Raw genomic sequence first — 8,522 nt, forward strand, 5'->3', positions numbered from 1 at the left:
CACGTTAACGACAGCAGCTCCCCTCTGTGCTATATCAACATTAAAAATGAATGATAACAGAGAAAGTTAAAGGCGACTGAAGGTTCTCGTCTTGACTTCTGAACAGAAAAACAAAGCCATTGTTTTTGAATCACTAACTGTAAGCTGTTATGGAAAAGGTTAGTTTTGGGTGAGAAACTTTCAGTCTGGGCAGATGCTTCTATGGTAGCTGCAGCTCCCAGTGAACAGAAGGATTTTATTAGAGGAAGTCAGACACAGTCGCACAAAGAAACATTAGAGCTCACACTTGTTGAAGATTTATTTTCAAAGCTACATGTGTGACAGTAATAATCTGTGCCAGAGCAAACCTCATTAGCACTTCTGTTAGGTCGGCTAACCTTTCCGGTCACTCCAGGGACGCTGTTGTTGGTAATGTAGCCAGAATATGGATTAATTTTTCGTTTGGGCTTGATAAAGACTAGAACAAAAATATTCAGAGCAAGTGGAGCAGCTAGCTAACGCGTATTACAGTTTGATTTACATTTTCAAAATCATATTTTTGAAATCATGTAATTTTTCCATAAAACAAATCATGGCTTTTATTTTGCAAGACATGATTGGAAACGTTGTTTATCCATAATTCTGCTATTCATATGATGTATAAATGCAGATGGACTTCATATATTTCACTATGCAGACATTTTTATTGATGTCTAGTATATTTTATAGACATAAACATATTTGATACAAATATTAGAAATGGATATCTGTTTCCTCATAATAATTTAGTTAATGCAATTAAATGTTCATCAGTGATTAATCTTTAGTGTGAAACTTTTACTTTGCACCTATATTTTTTTAAAATGTAGGTCATTTTAAGGTAAGACATTGAAGGACGGTTTTTTTAGGTAAATGAATTTAAGGTTTAATTGACTGAAATCTTTCAGTCAGTGTTGTGTTTCTTTCAATTTGAAATATCTCGATTTAATACAGCTCAGTCAGTTACATTTTAGATTATTAAGAATTCTTATTCAGTTTAACACTAGATGACGTATCAGTCCATTGAGTATTTCAGAGCCAGTTTTTTTCTTTTCAATTATCTGTATTTAAAGTGATATTATTAAAATATAATTGCAATAAAACAGCAGCAACATAAGAAATGACCAAATATACAAAGGAAGTGCAGCTATTTTAATATTTAAAAAAAAGATCTATCAGAACATAGTTAAAGTGCAGCTAAAGTTAAGTTAGTGAAACTACGGATAAGCAACGTTTCCTTTTACTTCCAGAAAAAGAAAAGCCTCATATTTGCTATTTATTAAAAAAATCACTAAAAGCAACACTTCCACCAAGTTTGTTTTAGTTTGTTGGTATTTATGGGTGGAGCAGCAGCACATTTTCCACAGACAGTTTTACTGTCCGTTGTCTTGTTTTAATCAGTTTTCAGTTCAGTAATTCAGTCCTTCGACTGATTGGACCAACAGACACTGAATTACTCCGACAGCTGGTTGGTAATAAATAATAATTTACTGATTGGTGCTGGTTTTAATGAATTTTATGTTCAACTTCAGATATAATGTGAGCAGTGAACCCCAGGAGTTGGTGGAGTTTATTTGTGTGTGTTGACCAGAGAAGAGAGTTAGCATCCAGTGAATGTTAGCTTTAATGTGAATTAGCCTTCTAACCGAGCTAGCTGGCCAGTCCTGATTAGCAGCTAAATGTAGCATCAAGCTAACAATGTTTGTGTTGTTTCCTGTCAACAGCTGAAGTGTGTTGTGTTCCTGTAATGTGGTTAATTAAGTTCATAAGACTGTGGCTGGTTGACATTAATGTAACATTCAGGAAACTTAAATGTGATGAAAACAGTAACGTTAATGTTCTAGTTGTCAGTAATCAGCTTTAATTTGACACTAAAACAGACTCTGATAGTTTTAAATGAGTCAGTTTCATTAATTAGTTGAAAATTGTCTCATTTGTTGTTGTGATGTTGCTGCTGATTCATTAAAACCAGATGATCCGTGTTGAAGATACGTTTAGTTCTAGTATCAGAAGTACAAGAAGGAAAATGGAAGTTTAGTTCTGCTACGTCAAAGATTTCAGGAATAAAATAACTAAATGAGTCTTTATGCCTCAAACTTTATTTTACAATAATGAAATAATCACAGATAATACAAATATAAATAGCAGAGAAAACCTGAGAGAATAATTTCCTGAAAAGTCTGTGAAGGAAAAGCAGGTTTTTATCCTGAAAGATCAGAATCAGCTCCAACATCTGCATCTGACAGCATCAAGTCAACCAGAAAGAAAATAAAAAAGAAAATGACTTCTTTCTGATCACATCTGTTCCACTGCTCACAGGCTGCTGCTGCTCATATTCGTCACATTTATTGTCCACGTTTAAAAGTTCAGCAGACAGGTGCTCTGCTTTGGAGTGTGACGATGTCGTTGGTGATGTGGAGAGTGAAGTTTCCGTTTCATCCACAGTGTGCTTTAGGACGCCCGGGTCGGACTTGATGTTTGAAATACTGACCGACAGCTCAGATTTAACTGTCTGTAGTTCCGTTTTGATGGGTGTTAAACTTTCACTCATAGCCGCCAGGAGCTGGGTCTTTAAAATAACCACTGTCTCGTTACAGAGTGAAAGTAGCAGTTCCTCCTTAAGGTCAGAGATTGCAGCATCTGAGGGCCTCTTCAAAAGAAGATGTAGTTGATGAAGGCGTTCTGGAGCAGGACCAGAAAGACCACGACCAAGCAGCCTTGAGATCTTAGGCAGCGTCTCCCTCAGGTGGGTGTTAACAGTGTTCACGGTCAGGTTTGTGGTAATCCCATCAAAAAACAAAACAGAAAAAAATGTAGATTATAAATCAGCATGTAACAAAAGCACTCTGTGTATAACGCCATAGTATAGGATGTAGTTCAGAAAATGTCAAAGTATAGTATACTTTTCAAGAATAACATAGTATGGCCTGTAGTTCATAGTATAGCATGTCGGCAACAAAACCCCCATAGATTACTATGTGGTTCAAAAAGCGCAAAATGATAGGATGTTGCCTAAAATTGTCATGTATGATATGTTGTTCAAAAAATGTCATAGTGCAGTATATTGTCAAAATAGTATGTTATTCAAGAAAACATCAGAGTATAATATGTCGTCTCAAAAATGCCATAGAATATTTCATTGCACAAGTAAAAGTATAGTAACTGTTCAAATTCTTATGATATGTTGCTAAAAAACAACAAAAAAAAAACTAAAACAATATAATGTCATAGTAATATGTCAATTAAAAAAGCCTATAGTATAGCATGTTGCTCTAAGAACGTCACAGTATAGCCTTTAGTCCACAGCTGTCAGTAGGTGAGGAGCAACACAAAAACAGTCCAAACGCTGGTTTACAGAGGGTTAGACGAGAATTTATTTGAAAGAGTAAGTTTACAAACAACACAACATGTGAGGGAGTTAAAAACAAATGGGTGTTAGTAAAATAAAAAATAAACAGAACTAAAAGTGAACTTCACGTTGACATTGATGGGCATTCCAACCAGGAACAAAGTAAAAGATAATCAATAGGAAAAAAAACTCTTCCTGTTCACCTCTTAAAAGCCAAAAACACACCGCAGCAGCACCCTAAACTAACACTACCATGGGTTCCCTGTTTTCCTTTCTGAACAATTCAAAGGTCCCTCTCTGTCTCCCCACACATCCACCAACCACTGGAACACATCTCCAAAGTTCTGCTGGACCAGCTCAGCTTCCCCTCAGAAGAAGTGCTGCCACCTGCCAGATGAAGGAGCCTTTTGAGAGGCAGCTGGCATCGTGATTGGACTGTATTTTGGTCTGTTCCAATCCAGCTTCAGCTCCAGAGACGGCAGGCGGGACGAGTCAACGGAGGCCTGGTGGACGAAGGCATGCAGCTGAGTACAATCCAGAAAACAACAGAGGAGGAGTGCAGCGACCCAGGGCCAGAACAAACAGAGTAGTATCATATCCTATGTCTCTTAGAAAACATCATAGTATAGCCTTTGCTATGAAAAAACGCCATCATATACATCGTATATTGTACAAATAACAAGTCAAAGGAAAGAGACAGACATTGTAGAATTGTAGTAATTGTGGGCTGACTGATTTACTGATTATCAGTATTTTACTTTTTACTGATTTATGGTAATAAATACATTTAAAAATGGTGCTACTTTGGCTCTGAACCTTTATCTACCTGTGGTCGCTCTGTCTTCTGGAGTGATTTGATTGGTTATACGTCACGAATAAAACTCCTTTAACTTAACATCTGTAAACAAAACAAAAACGTATCAACAAAGTTTTCTGTTAGAGTTTGTGTTCTTCTAAGATTAACTCCAAGATTTTAAATACTTTCATTTACTGCAAACGAATATCTACTCCAAATGTCTCACTAATAATCATTATCAGCCTTAAAAACCCACAAAACACCCCTCTATACTCGAAGACACTTAGTACAGTCCGGTTCCCCCTTCTATAAATCTGCTTGGAATCATCCACTTCCTGTTTGTCAAAGTGGCCTTCTACCTGGACAGGTTTTGTTGGAGCTCATGCAAGAAACATTTTGGGTAACTGCACTTTAATATGGATGGATGACACTGAATTAGAGTCTGTTTTAATGAGACTGAGTTAAGATGTGTAGCTGTCATTAAATAGTAAATTATTTCTCAGAATTCACAGAGAAAAGTCTGAAATGTTTGCTAGGTTAGCGTCCCACATGTTCTTTGGCTCAGCTAAAGCTAACTCTCTCCAACTTCTGGATCTCTTGAGTTACTTCTTGTTAAAATATCTTGCTATAGGTGCTGAAGCTCAGAAAGTCTGAGATGTTTGTTCAAAATAAGCTCATTCTCAAGTCTGATCTGAACTGTCCTCTTTTGTTTGAACTTTCCCTAAACTTAGGAGTTAATGACAGAGCAGCACATCCAGACTCAGTCTCATTTATGTAGAGATTAAACTTCAGTGTCATTCATTGATGTTAAAGTGCAGTTTTTCAAATGTTTGTTGCACATGCTCATGACCAAAGCAGTCCAGGTGGAAGACGATGTGAAGCGAAAGCTCCAGAGGATGAATATCACACATTTACATTGGAAATAAATGTCCTTTAATTAGACATTGTCATGCAAAAGTTGGATTTCCCTTTAGCGATGTTCAGATCTTTGTTGAGTGTTTTGTTGATGTTGGTTTCCAAATGTTTTCTGACACTCGGCCCCAAAGATTAAAACCTTCTACGGCTCACAAGCTGCAACAGTTCACAGATTATCAACTATCTTTCTGACTAAACTAAGATAAAAAGTGAAAAACTGCCTGATTCCTGCATCATGAATGTAAATCTCTTTGGTTTTTATGACAGTAAACTGAATATATTTGGGTTTGACATTTTATAAACCAAAACAAGAAATGAATTACTGGAGAAAACAATTAACAAATTAATGGACAAAGAAAATGTGTTTTCCAACATATATGGCTGAATTACGCCATTACAAGATATATACAATTTTAATTCAATTTTATTTCTATAATGCCAATTACAGGTCAGATTATCTCAAGACACTTTATTTTTATATATTTTTTTGTCATATTTAAAATATGACAAAGTAAGAAATTTAAACCTCTTGACTAATCCAATTTATTATTTGGTTTTTAAGAGACTAATCAACAAAATAACTTTCTCCACTAAAACTAATAAACATGAGGTCAAATAGAAGGAACAGTTTTAAATACTGCAGTCCCACGACAACAAGAATAAAGTTTGTCAACAAAAACTAAATCTGCTGGTGGATTCCATTAAAGTCCTAATAAATGATAATAAAGTGTGATACTATAGGTTTGTGGCACTAAAAATCTCAAAGTAAAGATATCAAGTTGAACATGTGGATGGAGGTTGATAAAAGTTGACCTCCCTTCATTTCTCTGGAGCCGACTCCATGGATTTTATGGATGGTGGTTAAAGATCTGCTCTTCTAGTGGTCTTCCTTCTAGTCGCTGTAAAAAGTCAGTCCATCCTGGCCGACTTCAACATCTCTTCATGACAACCTGTCCTGCCTCCGACCTCGTGGAAACTCAAGAAACTCGGGAAAACCAGTCAAGACTCGAAGAACTCGTGGAGACTCGAAGAACTCGCCGGGCGGGGGAAGGTGTGGTGGGTGGTGGGGAGAGGTGGGGGAGTAGAGGGGGGAGGCCGCCACCCACCTCCCCGCCTACTCTCCGCCCTGACTCCACCCAGACTCCGCCTCGGCTCTGCCTCAGCTCCGCCCATGTGGTCACTTGGAAACTACGATGCCAAAGGGACGACGAAATTATTTCTTTGTATCTGATCTGTAGCTCAGTGAGTTAAGGATTTGCCTATGGAGCTGCAGGTCGCTGGTTCAAGACCAGACACTTCTTAAATTTTCTCAAAATCCTGACAAAGACAAACAAAGAAAACTGCCGGTGGCGGGTCTTGAACCTGCGACCCTCCGCTTGGGAGTCCTCTTCTTATCCCCCTGAGCTACTCGCTCAGATACAAATTCTTCTTTTTTTTGCGCATTTATCATCTATTTTTTGTCGTTTTCGACTTTTTTTTTAACTTGAGTCTCGACTCGACCGTTTTTTTCCAGGAGGTTGGACTTCAGCCTTTGTGCTGGAGGGTGGAACCCTCAGTTCCAAGACTTTACAAAGCCTCCACACCTCCCGAGTCCTCAGGACCTGAGCTTTCAGACAGTCTGAGGGCTGAAATTTTCTAAGTCCCACAGTAGTTCTCTGTTAGATTGAACTTTCAGACAGTCCAAGGACTGATATCTTCTAAGTTCCTGAGTAGTTCTCTGTTAGTTTGAACCTTCAGACAGTCTGAGGACTGAAATCGTCAAAGTTTCTCAGTACTTCTCTGTTAGTTTGAGCTTTTAGACAGTCTGAGGACTGAAATTTTCTAAGTCCCACAGTAGTTCTCTGTTAGATTGAACTTTCAGACAGTCCAAGGACTGATATCTTCTAAGTTCCTGAGTAGTTCTCTGTTAGTTTGAACCTTTCCACAGTCTGAGGACTGAAAACCTAAACGTTCTTGAGTAGTTCTGTGTTAGTTTGAACCTTTAGACAGTCTGAGGACTGACATTTTAAAAGTTTATCAGTACTTCTCTGTTAGTTTGAACTTTCTGGTTCACAAAAGCCTTAAAACTTGTGACCATGAGTCTTGATTTCACATTTAGACCATCCATCTGAGTTCTTCTCAGACCTTCACCTGTGGGTTGTTTAAAAATCCTCAACAAACTTGGATTCTCTTCACTGAACAGTAAAGTTTGTGGAGATCAGAAAGTAACATTAGTTTGATCGATGCCTTCAACTACTAGTAGACTTTATCTGCAAAGCAGTTTTCTGAAATAAGTTCTTAATAAATCTGTCCACAGTCAAACCAAGAACATAGAAAGAGGAAATGTTTGAAGAAACAACTTGATGTTTTCATTTCAGACTAGAAAACGCTTGAAGACCTTTATCTGTTTTTGCTCTTTTTGATCGTTTTATTGTCTCTTGTTTAATTTGATCTTCTAAAGTCTAACTGGTGTCTTTTCAAATGTTTTGTCTTTAGTTTCATTCATCTTAAATGTTTAGTTTTGCTCTCTTCTCACCTTTTATTATTTTCTAATGTCTGATTTGATATAGAAATGTTTTGTCTTTTTAACGTTTAATTGTTGTTTTTTTTCAAATGCTTTATCGGCTTGTTTGAAAAATTTCCCTTTCTTTCCCAATGTTTAATTTTTCAATAAAATCTTTAAGGTTTTTCTTTTTAAATGTTTTACCACCTTTTAATATTTCATTTTCTTTTTAAATGCTTCATTGTATTTTTTGTTCCTATTTAAAGTTTTATTGTCTTTAAGATTTAATTTTCTAATTAAACATTTAATTTTTTAATTAAATGTTTTGTCTTTTTAAAAGTTTAATCATCTAATTAAATGTTTTGTATTTTTTTAATGTTTAATATTCTTGTCTAATTGTATTTTTTAAATGTTAATTATCTAAAATATTTCATCTTTAATGTTTAATATTTTTGTTTAAAGAAATTTGTTTAATTTCATAATTACATGTTTTGTATCTTCTGTTTGTCTAATTAAATGTTTTCTCTGTTTAATATAATTTAATTGCATTTAATGTTTAAAAGTTTTATTGTATTAAATGTTTTTATTCCTTTGATTTAATTTCTTTTTTTAAATGTAGTTTATTTCTTTAATCTTTTTTTTCTGTCAAGATTTTAACCCCAACCTTAATGATGAAACAAACCCTTAAATCACAATGAAAATACTTCTGTTGTCACAATCATGAGTTAGTCAATTATTCAGTTTATGAACTCAACTTTATTTGTTTAGCACCTTTCACACAGATGACAAAACTAAACAAGCAAAGAGAAAAAACTATGCTAAAATTATGATTAAAACTCAAAAACATATTTAAAAAAAAAAAAAAAAAAGATTTAACATGGTAATAAAATATATTGTGTCCAGGGGATGGAGGGAGTTTATTGAAGTCTTCTTGGGCTCACATGGGAAATCATTTAAAATAT

At 35.6% G+C, this 8,522-nt stretch overlaps 1 long non-coding RNA gene across 1 annotated transcript in view; it reads left to right on the forward strand.

Annotated features, from left to right (window-relative positions):
* Positions 1 to 5,126, forward strand: part of LOC129347331 (uncharacterized) — a 12,080-nt gene extending 6,954 nt beyond the window's left edge. Inside the window, exons 3-4 of the long non-coding RNA XR_008599378.1 lie at positions 2,616 to 2,764; positions 3,657 to 5,126. This is a non-coding gene — a long non-coding RNA (uncharacterized LOC129347331). The remainder of the gene's footprint in view (positions 1 to 2,615; positions 2,765 to 3,656) is intronic.
* The last annotated feature ends 3,396 nt before the right edge of the window (positions 5,127 to 8,522 follow it).

Source organism: Amphiprion ocellaris, chromosome 17 (genome assembly GCF_022539595.1).
Source record: "Amphiprion ocellaris isolate individual 3 ecotype Okinawa chromosome 17, ASM2253959v1, whole genome shotgun sequence".
In the NCBI taxonomy this organism is placed as follows: Eukaryota; Metazoa; Chordata; class Actinopteri; family Pomacentridae; genus Amphiprion; species Amphiprion ocellaris.